Below are 21,097 nucleotides of genomic sequence, written 5' to 3'. Positions count from 1 at the left end.
AAAGAGAGCTAGTGTGGATATGTTCATGCAGATTTATGAATAAAAGTCTGTAAATATGGTGCATCCTGTTCACAATCACATTTATAATTTGGGAAAAATTAAACACTGAGATGAAAACAGCACTTTCTTTAAATAATTTATATTATGTACGCATGGCCTTGATTGTTTTCATTTTTCATGCTTGTAAAAATGTGTCAATGCTAAGAGAAAGCTATCTAGCATGTGGACTTTACCTAGACTATGATATATTTAGGTTTCATATAAAACAAATAATGAATATTTATCGTTTACGCCATTTTTCATGTAATTTGACTTATTTACCATAAATTTTGGTACCATAAGTTTCCCTCCATTGAATGACTCCATAACCATTATAGAAATGCATACATGATATGAAGAAGTCATCTATAGCATGTGGACTTTCTATTAGGTCATGCAAATTAATTATTTTTATGATATCATTTTGGAATCTTTAAAGAGGCATATTTTTCTTCTTGCAAAATCCAAACAATTTATTGAAGAAAATGTACATTTGAGCTCCTTGTGCAACTGAAAATGCTATCTAATATGTGAATGCTTGCAAAGAGGTTAACACTGAGCTCAGACGTATGTTAACAGTGCACATGACCTTCACGGTAGCTGTGTGCATGTGCACCCTTACTCTGGGACCACCCACCATCTGCAGACAGAAAACCAGGCATGCTGCTTGCTCATCCAGCCCGCGGGCTGCCAGTTTGACACCACTGTCAAGAAGCGTTTTTAACAACTGGCATTTTTTCCACCTGTGCAGAGAGAATTTTTTGATAGGGCTGTGCAGAAGGTGGGTTCCAGCGTCTGGTCGGGTTGCCCGTCGGCGTCAGTTGCGCTGAGAGATGCGCGTTCACTGAGCGGGAGGAGGACCACTGCCATCCCTCCGCGCGCCTCACTCCTAAGAACCTCCCCATCAGCCACATCCATATCCCATCATCACACGCACACCGGCTCCTGCCTGGAATTCTTCCTGGGATTATTATTAGCGTTATTTTATTTCTGCGCCGCTCTGAACCGTCCGGGATCGTCTCTGCGCGCAAAGGTAGGAGCGCATTTCAAGCCGTCCTGGTGCGACAGTCATCCCTCTGCTTTTGAAGGGAATCTTCCTCCTGTGACATTTGGTTTTGTGTAGGGTCAACGTTGATTAGTTTAAAGGCTAAAGTGGATGTTTTGGGAAAAAATGTTGAAGGAAATAAGTGGAGAGAAGGTGAGATAGAAAGTTTCAGTTCACTGAACAGCTTCACAGTAAAACGTAAACGGCGCACGATCTGTGTTCGATTCTCAGCGAGGACCAAAATACAAATTAAAAAAAAAAAATCAATTCCGAATGAAATCTTTTTAATTGATTTAAAGCAAGGTGGCAAACCTTTGAAAAGCAGCCAGACTGCCACCGTGTGAACAAAAGCTGCACCGCAGGAAACGCGCACGTTTTCCACTGCGTGGAAATTCTTCTTGCTGCTTATTGAATCCATGTTGGTGTGCGTCTGTGTGGGACTGACAAGACTTTTAATTATCCTGCAGGGAACTGTGTTTTATGAATCTGTGGCTGTTTTTATCCTTAGGTTTTTGTCATGTTTGAGGCTGTTTTAAATCCCCACCAGTGGTGTTAAAGTGGAGGCGCGGGGGCTGGATGAGGCCAGGTGACAGCAAATCACAGTTTGTGTCATTTTAGAGATACAGTGTTATTTAAAAATTAAGTTTTTCTTTTTTTTAAGGCTGAGTCACAGTGGACAGTTTTAATAGTGCCTGAGTACTTGATGTTTGGTTTGGGGATGGTGATTAAAAAAAAAAAAAAAAGAAAAAAAAAAGAAAATGTAGTTCAGAATTATAGCAGAAAGTGACAGCTTGTGGTTGTATTTGAATATTTATTTAGGTGTGGGGGGGGCTCAAAAGGCTACCAGAGTATTTTGAGTCTGGTGGCCTGTCTAGGATCTACCCAGCTTCTCGCCCAATGACTTCTAGGAATGACCTTTAACTGGAATTAGCAAGGTCAGAAAATGGATGGATATTGCTTGTACAGAAAGACACATTAACCTACCTTCATTGTGGCCTGGCATACAATTATATTTGGGTGCAAGTCTTTGTGTGATTGGGGTAGTGGGGTTGGATACTACCCCCCCCCACCCCTTTTGAGCCTGTCATTATTATTATTATTATTATTATTATTATACCATATATATATATACCATATATATATACCATGTCAGCATGGAGTAATGATGTTACAAATGCATAGATGCATTATTTAGTAAACTCACTAAATTGTACAGCCCACATTTTTTCATCCTCCCATCACAAAATTATTAAAATTTTCGTGACAGTTTTTTTAAAACTCACTATTACTAACCCTACTCCTACCCCCAACCCAAACCATAACCACCCCTTACCCTCCGCTGCACTTTTAATTACGTGCATCATCAGCGGAATGAATTAGAATGAATTTGTGCTGCCATGATGAAAATTTTACACTTTTCGCGTCAATATGACAAACCAACAGATTAATGTATATTTTGTGCTGCTGAATCATGACAATCTGTGAGACTGGGTTGAAATTGTAACACTTTAACATGATGTATATTTACAGAAGAAAAAAATAAGCTCAACACAGTTTTAAAGACAGCCACATGCTACCTAGATAAGCTGGTATCTACCTCAGTCGTCAGCTCAGTCAATTCATCGATTTAAAGTATTGTGGTATACTATCCAGTCTTATCTGACTGCACACCATCAGCCCTATCTTGATGATGTATAGCTCACAGCCTAAAGTGCGTTGTGCAGGTGTTATCACTTTATTCACTGTCAGAGTAAAACGTTTGAGACCAGCTTTCTTCGAAAGCTTGGCGACATTCATTTCTCAAAGATCTGGCCATCTGTCTGGAGCCACCTGTGTGGCTACCAGACCTTTGTGTCCATGAGCAGCACATTCATCACAAAACCAAACCATCTGATTCTGATTTGTGTGGTTAAAGGATCGAGGGGTAGACTTACATGTGATCAATATTCCCAAGTAAACACAGACTCTCATTGTTAGGGACTAAAAAAAAACAAAAAACAACAAAACCCTACAATGATTATTTTTTACACAGTCATTTTTATTAAGTTCCTGCTGCTCCCAGAAGACCCAGTTCAGTTCCAGAACTACTCCTTTGTTAACCAGTGGCTGAAGCAGTCTGAACTCACTTAATGTTCTATGCCAGTTTGCTGAGACTTATGGTCGGACTAAATGTCTCCTGCAGGCTGAAGGTCATAATGGACAGGCAGCACTGGAGGGGGTGGTGGTCTCAAGTGTGCAGCGGGGAACAGACGATATTACAAAACATGTCGATGATCTGCAGGCGGAGAAGCTGTGTGCAGCGATGCATCATTCATGACCAGTCAGTGACGGCAGTCAGCGCAGGTCATTCCATAACAGTATCCCACACTGTTTAATAATGAAACGTGTGTGTCCGGAATAATATGTGTGGCCATTTATAAGTCTGTAAAGAAAATCAGCAAATCAAGAAGGGGTTATAGGGTGCCCAGTTCCATACGTGGAAATGAAATGGATTCATTCTTTCTGATAATTCATCAACTGCAACCTTATGAAGAGACAAGTGTTTGAGCTGGTGTTTGGAGTCTAGCACCCTGTGGTGGTAAAAGTTTTGTGAATTGTCTCTCATAACTGTCAGGTGTGGGAGCACATGTTGGTGATGCACTTTCCTCCTTCACCAAACTACAAAACCACCTGGTGTCCTAGATGGTAACCAGCCAGGCAGACAACCAGTCTATTCCAGCCTCTTGAAAGTATCCATATATCTGCCACAGCCAAGTGAAACGTGGGCGCCCCCTTGGCTCTCTCCAGCCACTGGGGTCTTCGACACAAACTCAATCCAGTGGTAATCAAGGCTCACTGATGTTTCCATTCAAGGGTCTGAGTCTGGTCTGCTTGAGGTTCTTCCTCAGTAACACCAGAGGGCATTTTCCTTACCACTGTCGCTTGTGAGCTTGCTCGGGGGGTTGGTAAGGTTAGACCTTACCCATGTGAAGCACCCTGAGGCAGCATTGTGATTTGGTGCTATATAAATAAAATAAAAATTCATTTAACTGAATGCAGACTGCAGGTAATGCATATATAATGTGCATAAAAAAAAACTGTGTTTTGGTCAAAATACACATTACAAACAACAATCACAATAATCACACACCAGCCTTAACAGGAAAGCAACAATTCAACTACACACACACACACACACACCCCTATGTGTGCACGTGTGTAACAGTGCAGAATTCACCACCACATAAAATGAACCGTTTTTATCTTACCACTAACAGGGCTGCAAGCAATATGTCTCTGTGTGGACTTGATCCTTCCACTCATTCCATTAATATGCTCTGGTCAGTGAAGAATCTTCACACAAAGCACCGGGGTTATTCCAACTGTCGTACTAGTCAATGTTCGTGTTTTGTGGTACTTGGTGTCTGTTGTGTGCAGTCCTTGTATGTGGATCCGTTTCCTCAGTAGAAAGTCTCTCATATGTGATTGCTTAATACCACACCACTGTGCACCCTGCTCACATCCAGGTTAAAGAGAATGACAGGTGGCATATTGAGTGGCTGATTTTTTGTGAGACCCACATCATGTCCTTGGTTAATTAGGTGACTTTCCCAGCCCCTGTGTGTGCAGCGCCTTAGTTTGTCCCTGATAGCAAATAGAACCCCAAAAAGCCCTTGCACTATTCTTTTGATAGGGAGTATTTAAAGCCAAGACCAGTGCATCAGGTTTAGTTGTTACTGAGCTCTGAGTTAATTTGTTATTTTGGTCATTACCATAGTCACACTTCAGTTTTTGACAGTCTTTGACAGTCCATGGGAAGTTGTGTCTTGCTCATAAATAGACACCAAATTGAGGTGGTATGACCATCAGTTCGTGATATTTGTGAGCTCAGTGACTTAGTCAGTAGGTTGTGCAACAGTAAAAGGTAAAGAATGTTCGTATGTTATTAGTTTTGCGTAACTAATTTTGTGAGGGTGTGCCCTTTACTACTTAGCAGACAGATAATATTGACAATTGACATTTTATGTTGCAAACACCACCTTGTCATGTTGTAACTATATTGTACCCCAAAGACACGTATGTATTATCAAAGAATATTTGCGTTTCAGGTTTAGTGTAGTTATTTTTATTTATATTTTTTTTGCAGTCGGTCAAAGAAGTCTCCACTCGTGCTTTAGTTAACTGAAAGACATGTTGACATTGTCAGCTTCCATCAAATTCATGGCTCCAGGGGACACCTAATACCTCAGTTAGGCTATACACACAATAAGTCATGTTAACTGAATAGAGGCCTGAGCCAATTTTAATAAAAGAGGGGAAGCTCAGGTTTCACAGCAGGTCAGGACTTTGCTTACTGAAAGTACACACGTGTGTGAAGCTGCTGCTCTGGATTGACGCAGCTGTGTTTAACCTTAATTTTGCACCGATCAGAGAAGCTATTCACCCTTTTGCTGTCTCACCAAACACAATGATCTATACACAAAACCCAGCGTTGTCAGGGACCCTCACAAGCACACACGCTGAGGCTCATGCACACCGGCGTGCACGCACAGTGCATTAGCATAGGTATCAGTTACTACAATTCAATAGCTCGCCTGCTGCAGCAAGATTAACTATTCAGGGCAGGTGGTTAAAGGGCCTATTGTGTTGCATGCTCCTGTGCTGCTGTCATGATTGGACGCTGCATTTGTCTGGGGGCAGCTTGCTGCCAAAACAATTGCAAGGGCAAAGGGCTGGAAGAGTACACACACATATAAGGTTTTGCCACGTGAATCATATCGTGCTCAACTGAGCAAATCTAAAATAGGCCTGGATGAGCACAGGTAGCAGATGAGGTTCATCATCGAGTTGTTATTCCATACCAATGTCATCTGGGTTTCGTGATGGACTTGGCGCAAACACTCATTGAAAGATGAAAAATGTGAATCATGGTGAAATTCAAATATGAGATGGCACCATCTGAATATCTTTGTGAATAGCAGTTTATGATTGTAATCCCCCAAAGACATGCAAATGGGAGAGAAGGTAGAAGCGGATAATTAGCCATATTTATCAGGATCCGAACAGGCCCACAGAGATAGGAGGTGAACATTTGAGGATAAACACGCATTCTGGCTCACCTTAATGGATTTTCAGTCATCACTGAATCCACAGCAGCAGCTGGGTGGATTTAATGTTTTGGGGTTTTTAGCACAAGGTTTGAATCAATGACTGATGCTGTGCAAGTTTAAATAATTATTTCAGTTGGTCAGAAATGTCATATTAGAGTGTATCTATAATACTGTGTCCAGCATCTGTTTGCTTTTGATACATGTGACCCAAAATACCTTTTTGGCTACTGATGTGCAAGAAGCTTTGTCTGAATCACAAGAGTGTTGAAGGTCAATGCTTTTGTTTTTCCTTGATGATGACATGCGTCATACTATAATTCTGTCAAGCCCAAAATTGTGTGTCTGTTTTATATGTTTGTCAGTTAGTCTTTCCAGCAAAAAAAACTCCAAAACCATATGTAATTAGACTATCATTTTTTTCAGGCATCATGTAAAATTACCTGAATTTGATGTACAGCAAGAATTTTCTTCGCAAAATTATAACTCTGAGTATGTTTTTGAGCTACATTATAAATCCCATTGCTCGCAACTGAGGCAGTTAGTCAGCTCATGCTAATGTTAGCCTGTTATACTAGCGGGTTTTCATGCAAATGTTGGCACATATTTATTTATTTTATTTTGCATGTATGTGTTTATAATATTGTGTGTGTATGTAAGCATGTATTTTTTTAAAGCACATTATAAATAATTCTAAATCACAATGGAAGTGCTGAGCTCATACTAATAGGTGCAATATTAGCTAACTCCAAGCTAGCACCAAATCAATTATACTAAATATCATATGAAGACTCCAAAATAAAGAATCATTGCTGCAACATAATGGCATTTTCCAGTTATGAGCTGCAACTGGATTAAAATATATAACTTTGAATAACCGTAGAACATATTTCTCTGTATTTTCCAGTAGTTGCTCAAAGGAAAGACTAATGATTCAATATATTACAGCAAAAGTTATTGGCTGTGATCATAATAAAGTGTATTTTAATCATCAACTCATATTTAATAATAATATGACTAAAGAAACCCGCTTAAATAGTTAACTATTGTACTTATAACTTCATTAATCTAACTTGATTAATTTATTAAAATATATATTTAAGTATTTTTATTTTGGGGAATTTTAGCTAGATTACAGTGGATTAGGTAGATTATAGTGGTTTGCGTTAGTCCCGTTCTTAATGTCACTAAAGCTTAAGGCCCGACTCCTGCCTTGACCTATCCTAATTAATTTGTCAGTTTTGAAGTATAAATTAAATTGTGTTAAATTTGTTCACACTGGAAATTTAAACTGAAAACTGATTTCTACCAAACAATGCTGATTCATGTTGTGTTTTTCCCTTCGTAGATCTGTTGAAGGTGTTTCTGAATCTGGCAGTTGAGCCATGGGGCAGGAAACTGGACTAACAGTGATGGTTGTGGCCTTCAATCCAGGAAGTCGCCTCAAGGAAAAATCACTAGACATCACTTTGAATCACTGACAATAGCACAAAGGAACACCTTCATCCTGGCACTTGCGCCTGCCCACGTTATGTGGAAACAGGGTATTTGGCATATCTATCTGATTAGGCTTGGCTGAGAAGATTAAACTTTGTGCACTATCAACATTGAGCCCCATCAAAAAAAAAAACTGTCTCTATGGAATATAACATTCAACAGCCATAATCAGATGTTATTATCACTTTGAGGATTTATCCCCTTTTCCGACCCTGTTTTTGTGCACCCTGTTATTTTTTTTACCATGAATACCAACAGCCTAGCTGGCCATGTCCTTGCTGCTAAGTGCTGTGCTGGGCCTGAGTGTCGGCTTGGAGTTTACTGGTTCTGAAGGTCAGTGGGCTCGCTACGTGCGCTGGGACGCCAGCTCCAGAAGTGACCTGACTTTTCAATTTAAGACATCACAATTCGAAGGCCTGCTGCTCTATTTTGACGACGGTGGATATTGTGACTTTCTGCTCTCACAGTATCTGGGGTAAACTGCAACTTCGCTTCAGCATCGACTGCGCCGAGACCACCATCACCTCTGACAAGCTGGTCAACGACAGCCGCTGGCACTTCGCTGCCATCAACAGGCACAATTTGAGGACAGTCTTGGCTGTGGATGGCCAGGCCAAGGCTGAAGAGGTGCGGCCCCAGCGACAGTTCATGAAGATTGTTAGTGACCTTTTCCTCGGAGGGCTCCCAAGGGACATCCGTGAAACTGCTATCACTGTGCCCTCTGTTCGCGAGCTGCCACCATTCAAGGGAATTATCACAGATCTCAGCTATGGGAGTAAGCCGCCCATGCTCATCGACAGTCAGAAAGTGCGTCTGGAGATGATTGGCCTTTGCACAGACAATCCCTGTGAGAATGGAGGGATCTGCTCCCTAGCAGATGGAGAAACATACTGTGACTGTCTAAAACTGGATATGTAGGTCGATACTGCACTGAAGGTAAGAGTGCAACTCCACAGATTTGACAAGTACTCATATTGATTCATTCTGTTGGCTTGGAAAAAAAAAAAACTCCAGTAGAGATAACTTTGGAATTGACGAGTAAAATTCAGGTGATTGAATCCTGAGTCTGAGGTATGAAAATAACGTGAAAAGAAATCATGTTTTTAAGCAAAAGGAGAACAAATTCAGAAAAAAAGTGATCAATTTGAGTTCTGAACTGAAAATGCCTTTTTTGTAACATTGTTTCTGATGATATCACACTAGGGAGTGTCCATCCTGTAGGAGGCGGTAGTGAGTGTGTTGAGTTGTTTTTTTTCCCCTTTATATTTGTGTTTTTTTCCCCTTTTCTTAAATGGTAGATGTACATGGACTGCATTTATGTAGCATTTTTTTCTATCTATATCAGAAGCTCAAAGCACTTTTCATTGATGCCTCACATTCACCTATTCATGCACGCACACACACACACACACACCACACCACACAACACACACCCCCACACACCACACCACACACACACACACACACACACACCACACACCAATAGCAGTGCAGATAATGGAAAAATGATGCATTCGGTGGTCCAAGCACCAAATTTGGCATGATAATTCTTATGGTATCACTACCATATCTGTTTGATTGGCCAATTAAAATTCAACATGGCTGCCATTTTCAAAGATGGCTGCCAAATTGATTGAAAAATCAGTTTTTGCACAGACAGGGCTAATTTGTCTGATTAAAATGATACTGATGTCAAATTCCATCTTGTTATATTTAGTTTAGTTGCTCTTTATGATATTTATTATGCTTTATTTTGCTTATGTGCCAAATTATAGTGAAAGTTATTACATTTATTGTTAACGGTTTCCACCCAGCACATTTTGAAAGTGTTCATCTGTTGAAACAACTGCATTAAAAGTAGTTTAGTGCTGATATATTGTGCTGTTACTCTTATTAACATCTGTAGTCAACATGGTCAGATGGGTATTTATGCCTCTCTAAGAGTGTCACATTGTTAATGGAACATGAAAAATGTGACATATATAAGATCAAACCAATTAAATAAGTACTTTTTGTGAGGAAAAAAAATTGGAATCCATTTGGTGGCCATCTTGAAATTAGACATCTTGGATTTCAGAGATGCTGTAAAACGGAACCATTGTGATAAAAGCATTTATGTGTAAAAAGAAATTTTCAGTTGGCCATTTTGGCAGCCATTTTCCAAGATGGCTGCCACCTTGGACTGTCAAATGGCCAGTCAACCACATTTGGTAAGTACTACTTTGTGAATCATCATGCCAAATTTGGTGCTTCTATCAGCATTTGCATGATTTTGCTGAAAAATTATGTTATCTGTTCCACTACAAAGAGTCTGCATCCGCTCAGAGTCCCTTGAGTGATGTCATCAGTTACAAATTGCTTTTCAGCAAATGGTTCAAATATCTGCATAAAATAGAAATTTCAGCTTTTTCTCCCCTTGCAAGATAGATTTTCTCTTCACAGCTCAGACATACAAATTCACAGGCAAGTAGCTCAGCCTGCAAGTTACCCTTTAAAATTATCTTTACATGAAGTGACATTAAATTTAATTTTCATTACTGCATTGTTATTCTGTAGACAGCTAATGTGATTTGTGCCGGCCCAAACCTCATTTGTGAAAGGCTGTGGATAATGTGCATTAACTCTAATGAGAGTTTACACATGAAGCAAGAGGAGCTTCATTCTCATGGTTTTCTGCTTAAAAATAGTAGACACATCATTGAAGCAGAGTGTTTTTGTGGGTTCCAGCTTCTTTTAGAAAGTCTCCATATTTCATGTGGGAGTCAACCTGGATGTGATGTGCTCAGCATTTCCCTTCAGTTATTACATTTGACGAGGGGCCGGTGGATGCCGTATGAGCTGATATGACTAAGCAGCAGAAATGTTTCTGTAGTTTTTCCGAGATTTTTGCCTAGAGACAATCTTGTCTCGGTGTCTACAGACAATTCCTGTGACTCATGCTTGGTTGTGCTTGCTGAACATGTTCCATTTATAGTTGATGGAGGCCACTGTGCTCATTAGGACCTTCAAGCAGCAGAGGTCTACAGACAGTTCCTTGACTTCATGTTTGGTTTGTGCTCTGACAGCTGTGGGACCTTATATGTAGACAGGTGTGTGCCTTTCCAAATCATGTCCAATCAACTGAATTTACCCCAAGTGGACTCAAATTAAACTGTCAAACATCTAAAGGATGATCAGTGGAAACAGGATGCACCTGAGCTCAATTTTGAGCTTCATTCCAAAGGCTGTGAATACTTATGAACATGTGATTTATTAGGTTTTTTTATTTTATAAATAAATTTGTAAAAAATAAAAAAAGACATTTTTCATGTTGTCATATGAGGTGTGTGTAGATTTTGAGGAAAAAAAATAATCATTTTATCCATTTTTGAATAAGGCTGTAATATAGTAAAATGTGGAAAAAGTGAAGTGCTGTGAATACTTTCCAGATGCACCGTAGGTACATGAAAATGGCCATGGCATTCAAGGGGCTTTGAAATTGCACAAATACACATCAGGAGCCATTAAATATGTTAAAAATAGAAATGTGCATCATCTGTCTCAACATTTGGGTCAAAAGACAGGTAAATTGGTGGTGGTATAGGATGTCAGAATTGTGTCCCTCCTACTCCTTTACTTCTTGTATGTAGTACAGTAACCAACCTGAAGAACATAAGCATTCAGATGCAGGGCTTTCTCTGCAATTAAATGCTAAGACGATGTCAGAGGTGTTACAGAAGATCTGTATCCCATTACATAGCATGTGAACCGAACTGTCACCTGGGAATTTGTCCACCGGTCTGAAAATGGCCGACTTCTCCACTTGGTCTTATTGCATTCTGTCACTTACTGACTTACTTCATCCAAATCGCTTCCATTTTCAGAGCAACTGCGTGGTTCCATATTCATAACCATTCCTGTGTGGATGTTCAATTCCATTCCGGGCCTATAGACAAATCACCTGCTTAGGCCCGGAATGCTCAGCCCGTACTCTGAGCATTGATTGTCTCCTATTCCCCGCTTGCAGCTTTATTTCAAATCTGAAAACAAACATTAGCACCCTGAACATTACCCTTCTCTCTTATAGTCTATCTCTTTCTTTCACTCTACATTATGCCTCTCTCTCTCTCTCTACACACACACACACACACACACACACACCACACAACACACACACACACACACCCACCACACACACACACACACACACACACACACACACACACACACACACACACTCATTCACTCTCTTGCTATTGCATCTAAGTCATTTGTCAATGAAATGAGGGAATAATAGAAGTGCCTTCTCTGCTAGGTCGAAGTGACTGCTGTACCTTCCATTGCGGCCGGGATGTGAACGATTGCTTACAAACGAGAGGCAGTGTATATGAATGAACACATCCTGAGAGAAGAGCGGAGCTACTTTTACTGGTAGCTACCTTTATTTGAGGACTGGTCACAATGGGACTTCTCAGGATTATAGTAGTTACACTTGGTGACACCACTTGGCATCAGCTAAGCAGTAGGTCAGGAAATGAAATACTCAGCAGTGTGGAAGCTTTACCACGGTGGGCAGTGCTCTTGATAGGTCTCTTGTTGGTGTTGGAGCCTACATAGGTAGACTGGGTTAACATGATTGTCTGGGGTTATTAATCAACACCCTGTCCATCAGTCTGTCCATCTTTGAGATTTGCAAGAACAATTCCTCTTAAACTGGTTGAAATATTTCATTTAAAAAACCATATAGTTGTAACCCGCCATATCTTCATATGATGTGCCTGTAGGGAAATTATTTTGTCGGACATCTTCAAGGCTGGATAATCAGAGTTTCATGTTCAATTATTTGTCAATTACATGTACAGAGGTGGGTGGCACAGTGACTTAGTTAACACTGTTGCCCTGCAGCAAGATGGTCGTGGGATTGCTTCCCACCCTTTCTGAGTAGATTTTACATGTTCTCCCTGTCGCTGTGTGGGTTCCTCCGGGTGCTTCCTCCCACATCCAAAGACATACAGGTTAGGTGAACTGGAAACTTCAAATGTGTTCCTGCGACAGACTGGCATCCTCTCTAGGGTGTACCCAAAGTCACACCCTATGACTGCTGGCGTAGACCCCCCCACCCACCCAATGACCATTAATTGGATGTACAGAGGTTGTTAACTCAGGTATGTCATCATAAAATACATTATTACACAAATACGCTGATATATAATACATGAAATTGTATCGAAGGCTCCAGGGGCAAAAGATGCTCCAGCGATAGAAGCTAGAGCCCATAGGTTTTTGTCTTGTGGTTAGAGGGCCTGCCTCCCATCCCAGAGGCTGTGAGTTGCGTCCAGATCGGGACGTAGCGACATTGATTAGTTTCATCACATGCACAGTCACAGGCCTCTGACCATTACGTCTATCTGCATTGGTGCTAGGCTGTGATATAATTTGGGAACCATTCAAAACAAAGAGGTTTGATAAGAAAGAGTCGGAGCCTGTGATTAGTTGCAGGTGTGCACTTGTCGTACCATCGAGGAGAGTTCTAATCAGGAAACACAAAGACAGATGCTCATTCTTACATCCAAAATTCAAAAGTCGGAGGTGGAGACTGAGAAAACAACATCAGGTGTAGTCCACCGCAGGCGCCAAGCCAAACCATTACAGCGACCCATTTCCTCCTCGTGCCTTGGGGATGATATGGGTTCGATTCTCTATCTTTCTGATGTCCCTTGGCCAAACCAGAGAGTCATTTCAAGGCTTTGATAAAACGCCTCATCCCTTCTTCCCGAGCACACACACGGCTTTATCTTCCAAACGTGGCTCACTTCACTGAAATGTGTCTGTTCTGCTATTTGTTGTACCTTGGATGGCATCAAAGCTTTTTTCCACTGTCCCCTTGAAATACAAATGCACTCTCTTGAAAGCATATGGCACTCGTGCTTGCATGATAGAAATTCAGAAATGTCCAGATGATTTATGTGCTGACTGACTTCGAGTCCAATTTTTTTAAGAGAACAAAAGAAAAAGTTGCTTCAACGTTGTGTTGCAGTTGTCTTTGATGAGCAGGCATTCTCTCAGCAAATGAAAGGAAATGTGTCATCTTTTTAAAATTCTCGAAGCTTTCATCACTTTGTCCCCCTTTTGTTATTTTTGTTGCGCTTTCTGTCTGAAGTAGCTTGAGGGGCAGAGGGCTGCGTTGTGTCTCTGTGTTTGTCTTTCTTTGTCCTTTTCTCTTCCTGTCAGTCTTGACTCAAAATCTCGACTCTGGTGTTTGTCTCTGCTTAAACTTGTAAAGCTGCTCTGCTCAAGCAAACACAGTGTTTCGTTGTGTCATCTCCCAGCGATGGTAAGCAGTGTCTTTTTTACAAATCAGCTCTTTCGGCTTTGTTCTTTGTTTGATGCCACTTCCAGGTCATTTTTTGCTCTTCAACTCTCAGTTCATTTGCAACAAGAGACAGTTCCACTTCCTGTCTTTTTATTTCCTGCTCTCTGTTAGAATTATACCATTATTCATGTGCCTACTGTAACATACAACAATTTAAAGTCATGCCCTAGTAGTAAATTGAAGTAAGCAGCTGTGGTTGTCAGACTAATTCTGTAAGAAATACAGTCGAATAATTCAGTAAGATTTCATTGGGCGTTTTCCTTTTTGTGTGAGTGAGTATAAGTCGCACCATTTTTCGGTATTATCTGCTCTTTGATTTAGTTTAATTTTTTGCATTGTTACTTTTATTTCTGGTTTTGTTCACGAGTGGGTGGGAAAGTTGGAGCATAACATCAATAGACGGATCGGGTCAATGTTTGATGCTTTATGGACATTACACTGGACCGTTGCAGTGAAATCAGAGCAGCGCTAGAAGACGAGACTCTCAATTTACCAGTTGATTTACACTCTTATCCTCACCTATGGTCATAAACTTTGGTAATGATGAAAAGAATAAACTCACAGATACAAGAGGCAGAATTGAGATTCTTCCATTGAGTATCTGGGCTTACACTCTGGGCCAAGATAAGAAGCTCAAATATCTGGGAGGGACTCAGTCGAGCCACTGCTTCTTCACATCAAGAGGAGCCAGCTGAGGTGGTTTGCACATCTGGTGAGGATGGCCCTGTTCATCTCCTAGGGATGTTTTCAGGCATGTCCAAATGGGAGGAGACCCCAGGGAAGACCCAAGAGACACTGGAGGGAATATATTTCCCAGCTGTGTTGGAAACACCTCAGGTTCCCTGGGAAGAGTTAGAGTACTTGGAAGAGGATAGGGAAGTTTGGGATGAGCTGCTTGGTCTGCTGCAACTGCAACCTGGACCAGGATAAGAAGCAGAAATGAATGAATTAATTTATTATTAGAGCCTTCTATCAATAGTTATTATTATTATTATTATTATTATTATTATTATTATTATCACCATAATTAGTAATGAATGGATGATTGTTATGTATGTAAGTCACACTAGAGCACAAGTCACAAGACCTCCCAAACTAGTAAAAAACAAACAAACCCCTACAACTTATACTCTAGAAAATACAGTAAATCGTTCACAGACCAGTCTTTACCCCGGAATAAAAGAAGAAATAGAATTTAGTTGTAGACTGACATATAAAGATATTATATAGGACATATATACTGCTGCAGCTTGTTTTAATAAAAAAAAAGTAACTCTATTGCAGAGGTTTTTCAAAGGCATGTTTTCATTCAAGACATGATTCTTACAAGGTGACCGAAAAGGCAAATTACAAAATAGTGTAAAAGCCAGCTTATCTTATTTTCTCTGACTACTGCACACATATGGATGCGCTCTGCATTAGTATGCATGTGTGAGAAACAGAGAAGGTACGGTTGATCGGGAGTGCATCTGGCCCACATAAATTATTGTTATGATGGAACTGTACGCCAAACTATTTATGTGTCCGTTTCCACGCATTTGTCTGAGCGTGTGATCTCTCTTCACGTAACCATCTGGCCGGAGTCTGAAGCACTTAGGTATCACACAGTCGGCCCTGCCAGGTGTCACAGTGCCCAGGTGGCAGAAGAGTCTTGCCAAGACCTTTGCCCGTCTGGATTCTTGGCAGGAGACGCTACCTTTAAAGCAGTATTTCACTTTGATAGCATCATTTTATTTTCTCTTACAGTCACCTTGAGATCATTAAAGAAACAGTTACCAAGGTGTTCCATTTTAAATGTAAGCTTTCAAACATGCCAGACACCATGCACAACAGCATGACCAGGATATTATGGTCATGATATCTGCTGTTTTTCAGTTCCTGCTGTGGATTTGGTTTTGTTAATGTGCAGATAAAAACATACAAATATCTAATGTCACAACTTCATAGTGAAATATGAACTCTGTAGCAAATGTTACAATGTACATGTATATTACAAACATTATTTACTAACATATGAAGTCAGTAAGTTTTTCAAATCAGCTATAAATCACTACAAACCTACCAAGCTACTCAAAGTCACTGCTGCTTCCTGTTGACATTACCAGGGTTTAACTGATAGGAAAGACTACAGGGTTGTGCTCATCTCTACACATGCACACCTGGAACTTGATTACTGGCTTAGTGACTAGCATGGTTGCCCCACAGCAAGAAGGTTGTGGGTTCGCTTCACACTGTGGCCTTTCTGTGTGGAATTTTCATGTTCTCCACGTGTTTGTGCAAGTTCCTTCTGTGTGCTCCAGCTTCCTCCCACTAGTAAAGACATGCAGGTTAGGTGAATTGTTAACTTTAAATTTTTGGAAATAGATTTTGTGGTATTCCAGATGTATTATTGCAAATGTAACAAGTGCGGTGGAAATATTCCTAAGAGCTGATGTTACACAGGCTGTGAGGAGGGCAGCACTTCTGGTCCATGTTAGGATCAATAGAGTCATGAAGATATGCATGCTCAATAACTACATTGTGTTTTTAAATCACAGAGCACCAACCGGTAGCCATGGGGGCTAACGGTTAGGATTATCGCTAAAAAACAAGACGCCACAGTAAAGTGCTTATGAATAAAACCACTCGGCAAATAGCACATATGTCATTCAGATGCAAGGTTTGAAACCTGCGTTTTTGGAAAGTGTGGGTTTTTCACCGAGAATGGTCATTGATGCAGTATTACAGAATGCACACCTCTCTGGCTATTCGGGCTCCAAGGCATGTGGTTAAAAACAAACAAACAAACAATAAATAAATAAATAAATAAATCATGTAGGAGCCCTGCAGTGTGCTGTCTGTCTCACTAACCCTTCCAATGTATGGATCCAGTCCAACAGCAGTTCATGTATCAGGATAATCATCTCTGTTCTGCACTTCTCTTAATTATTGAAACAGATTCTCACCACTGTGAGAGGGAAGTTTTGTGTCTTGCACTCTATATGTTGCTGCATATGCAGTATATGACCTTATATGTTGTTTATGCACAGTCGCTCACGGAGGGCATTGATGGCTACATTATCCTGACATTTACTATGAAATATCACCCTTATCGCCTTTACACATCACATTTTTCCCCCATAAGCCGGACCTATTGATCTAAATATTGCATCCATCTGTTTAGCACCCGGAGCTGTGGACCCAGCAGAGAACAGCTCTGGAACAACGGGAGATAAATGAATGCCCATTAAAGAGTTTAGCTGGGCCTGTTTGAGAACCCAACCTGGTCAAATTAGATTCTAATAGATGTCCTTGACAGTATAATCACTGTGACCTGCTAACAGCCTCCTCAGCAACTGCCCAGCCAGCCAGGCACAGAGCCAGGCTTCTGGGGTTTGAGTAAAATAAATGCAATTAAAATCAATCAGCATCACTGTGTGTAAGTGTTAGTGTGGAAAACACATGACCTTCAGGGAAGGTGATAATCCATAATAAGGCTTTATTGGGACCCTCATCGATTGTTGATATCACAGTAACAGGTGGTGCTGGCTGGCAACAGGTGTGTTGAAATGTTATTCAGACTTTTAGTCAATGGAATGATCTTTCAGCATACACAGATGCAACATGCTTACCCATAGTGTCCAATCAAATTAATTCCCGTGTACCAGGTGGTCTTTCGAATGATGCTGATATGCAAACTGAAACCTCCTCCTTTTTAACCATAACAATAACCCAAATGCCACCCCCCCACACACACACACACTTCCTGTGTCACCCCAAATTTCATGACACCATCACCAACGTACTCAATTTTGTGGCGGTATATTGTGAACTATATGTTCACAATACTGTCCGTGATGTCATCACGTTTTTGCTGTGTGATCAGGTTGGGTCAACAATATTATCTTGCTTGTGCCATTAATCCCGGACCCTGATGTTTGCGTGGGCTCTGTCACTCTGGATGAGTGTCGTTTCCCAGCAGAATTCATGTTATTGTTGTCGTCTGGATTCCTTTGAAAGATTCCTCAAAGAGCAAAGCCATTTTCTCCAAATATAGCTTTGCATAGTCATTTTCTATAAATGATCAGTTACTCGAGACAAGAATTTTTGCTGAACTGTAGACGAGATGAAGTTTCAAAGGACTGTTTTAATTTCAAATTCCCACAGGATTTTCATTTCTTCAACTTTAATTTATTGCTAGCATATTGTATATTGCTCTGTACAGTACAGTAGCTTTGGATCTTTTCTGTCAAGCTTATTAGATTATTAAGTCCAGTGGTTTAATCTCTATTTGACATTATGCTACCTGGATGAATGAGATGGTGCTTCACAATGTGATCAACACCTGATATCTGTATGAAATCCAACCAGTTAATATGAATCCATATTGTTTTGAAAAGAAATCCACATGCATACCAGTTGATGTCCCCAGAGAAACATGATAGTTTGCAATGATACCACAATGGAAACAATCAGAGTAGATGCTGGATATATGCCACCTTGAGCACACACATACGGACAAAGGTGGGAGAGCATCTGTTTTCTTGATGACTACGTAAGCTTTGTTCAGACTGAAGGATAATGGGCGAGTAGCTTTCTTAACTGTATATGTGTGGTAAGTAGAAGCTTAGCCCACTCCTTTGTTCAGGTCTCCAGTTAGTATCAAGCAGAGAGGAGTTAACACAGGAATCAAACGCCCCTCCATACCTCCCACTATAAAGGCAAACAGCAGCGCCAGAAGACCACAGTGCAGCATGAAGCTCTACACACAAAAACCCAGACCATAAAGGATCACGGCTTCTTTGTCAGTGAGTGAGTGTATTTACTTCTCTCTGTCAATATTTGCTGTGTAATAAATGCCGACCAATGTGAAAGCGGCGGAGAACACAGGCACCGCAACTATGAAGCCTATGCTTAACCACACAAAATTACATTTTAATGACCAACAAATGCATTTTGACTCATAATTACAGTGTGACAGTCAAACTGCTAATTGAAAACATTTGTAGCCTCCTGTTTCAGATGTCACCATCACCTTCAGCTGTAGGTAGTGATTAAATGAAAGTGATCAAGTGCACAAGCAGCCACAAAGGTTTCTTTTCAGTGTAGTTGGACCTTAAAGATAAGGTGATGAGCTCAGGTGGAACAACTGCTACTGGCTACTCAGGTGTCAAAATTCAACTTCTTATCTGTGTCATGACATCTGAGTAACGGATCTTGTAGGGGATTGCCTGTTGGGGTGAAATATGGTGGGGACCAATGGTTGTCACCAATGTCTGTGAAGGTAGATGAAGGCTGATGGTCTGAGATTCCCAGCCATTGCACCAGCTAAGGATCTGCCCAAAGACCGGGTGGTTGTTGGCATGAAACAACATTCTCACATTAACAGGCATCTTCTAGATCAACCCTGCATGTAGATGTTGGCATCAAGACTGAGTCTGTTCATTTGTCTCCACTTCCACCATCCTGCCTGTCAAGAAACAATCTTCCTCTCCACAGAGGTATTGCTACCTTTGCTTCCTTGGAGGGTTTTTGGGAAGCAGATCCTGGAGTAGACCAAGAGAACATGAGACAGACCATAGCTCAGTGAGGAGGCAGGTTTTCCTTCAGCTGAATGGTCAAAGGGACCAAGTCCCGCTTACTGCTGGATAAATCTCCACCATGAATGACTGAAGACACATTCCTCAAGGAACAGTATTTGTCTATAATACTTTTCTTTTCCATGGTAGCATATACAACACAACGTAAATATTACAACAGTTGTTGTGACAGTTGGAAATTCATTCATCATTACAGAACAAGTAGCAAAGGTGCTATTAAAATAAACCAGAGGCTTGTGTTGAATTCAGTTTGAAGATGTTATCAAAGGGTTATGATTCATTTAGTATGCCTCTTTGCATGGAAGAACGACGAATAGAAAACAATGCATGGCAGACCACCAAGGATGCTTCAGGCATTATTATCTTTGATTTCAGTCTTTTCTTTCAGCAGTAGTTCCTTGTATTTGTGGTGTGTACATGCATTACTGTCACAGTGTTTCTGATTTTCTCACACATCATATTTACATGGTGATAATGTTTGCTCACTAACACTGCATTATGTTCTCTGGAGATGGATGTGTCTTTATGCTCTTTCTCTGATGTTTCTGTTTCCATGAAGCGTTGATCTTTTCACTACTGTTCCGTTTACTGAGCTCCTCAAACCTGGAGGATCCGTGGTTATTGCTGGAGTGATTTGTGTCAAAGGAGCGGTTTGTTGAGACTTGGATGAGGAGTATCACTTTCACTGTGAAGGAATGTCAAGTATGACATTTGATGTAGAGAAGACTCACAACATCCAAACACATAAAGGGCGTGCTGAATCAAGAAGAATTCTACCAAAAACAGAGAGATCTGCACCGCCACAGCGCTCCCATGCAAAAAGCTTTATTAATGAAAATGTGACATTTCGGGCAAACTGCACTTCCTTAGATGAGATGTCTGAGGAAGGGCAGACGCTCCTCAGACAACCCTCAGACAGACTTCAGACGCCCCATCCTAGTCTGAGGAAGGGCAGTTTGCCCGAAACGTCACATTTTCATTAATAAGCTTTTGCATGGGAGCGCTGTGGCAGTGTGTATCTTCTGTTTCTGGAAGTATGACATTTTGACCATTAGGCGTGTTCTGTGTGCGCAAGCAGCACTCAGGCACCTCAGTGTTGAGGACCTCAGCTGCTGGAGCAGGTCACCGACCTCCAGATGATTTGACTTTGGGATGACTGTGGTCAAACACAAATTACAGAAAAGATTTCTGAAATCACATGTTATACTATACAATACAGAAATGATTCTATAGATCACATAAAATAAGCACATTTATCTGTTCCTCCAGGAACCTGATGTGAGTCAACTTGTTGATGCTTCATTGAACAAAAGCAGGTCTGTTACTTTCCTATCTTCTTGAAGAGCTGTCTTGTCCAAAGATAGTCTTTTGATTTGCAAATTAGAAAGTTTGTTAGCACAGCCAATTTTCATTTGCATAATATTGCAATGATCAGGCCTATCCTCTCGATTATGGATGCAAAAATTTTGATTCACACCTTTGTGTCTTCCAGAAATGA

At 40.7% G+C, this 21,097-nt stretch overlaps 1 long non-coding RNA gene and 1 pseudogene across 1 annotated transcript; both read left to right on the top strand.

Moving 5' to 3' along the window:
* The first annotated feature begins 805 nt into the window (after positions 1-805).
* LOC117502970 lies at positions 806-7,793 on the top strand. Its single transcript, XR_004558444.1, has 2 exons — positions 806-1,072; positions 7,520-7,793. It is a non-coding gene; the product is annotated as an uncharacterized LOC117502970 (long non-coding RNA).
* Positions 7,794-7,937: 144 nt separating this feature from the next.
* On the top strand, positions 7,938-14,950 carry LOC117502782 (annotated as a pseudogene).
* Positions 14,951-21,097: the final 6,147 nt, after the last annotated feature.

The sequence above is a fragment of the Thalassophryne amazonica genome, chromosome 21, assembly GCF_902500255.1.
Source record: "Thalassophryne amazonica chromosome 21, fThaAma1.1, whole genome shotgun sequence".
In the NCBI taxonomy this organism is placed as follows: domain Eukaryota; kingdom Metazoa; phylum Chordata; class Actinopteri; order Batrachoidiformes; family Batrachoididae; genus Thalassophryne; species Thalassophryne amazonica.
Note: the sequence above shows the minus strand (reverse complement) of the source record. Positions and strands in the feature narration are given on the sequence as shown.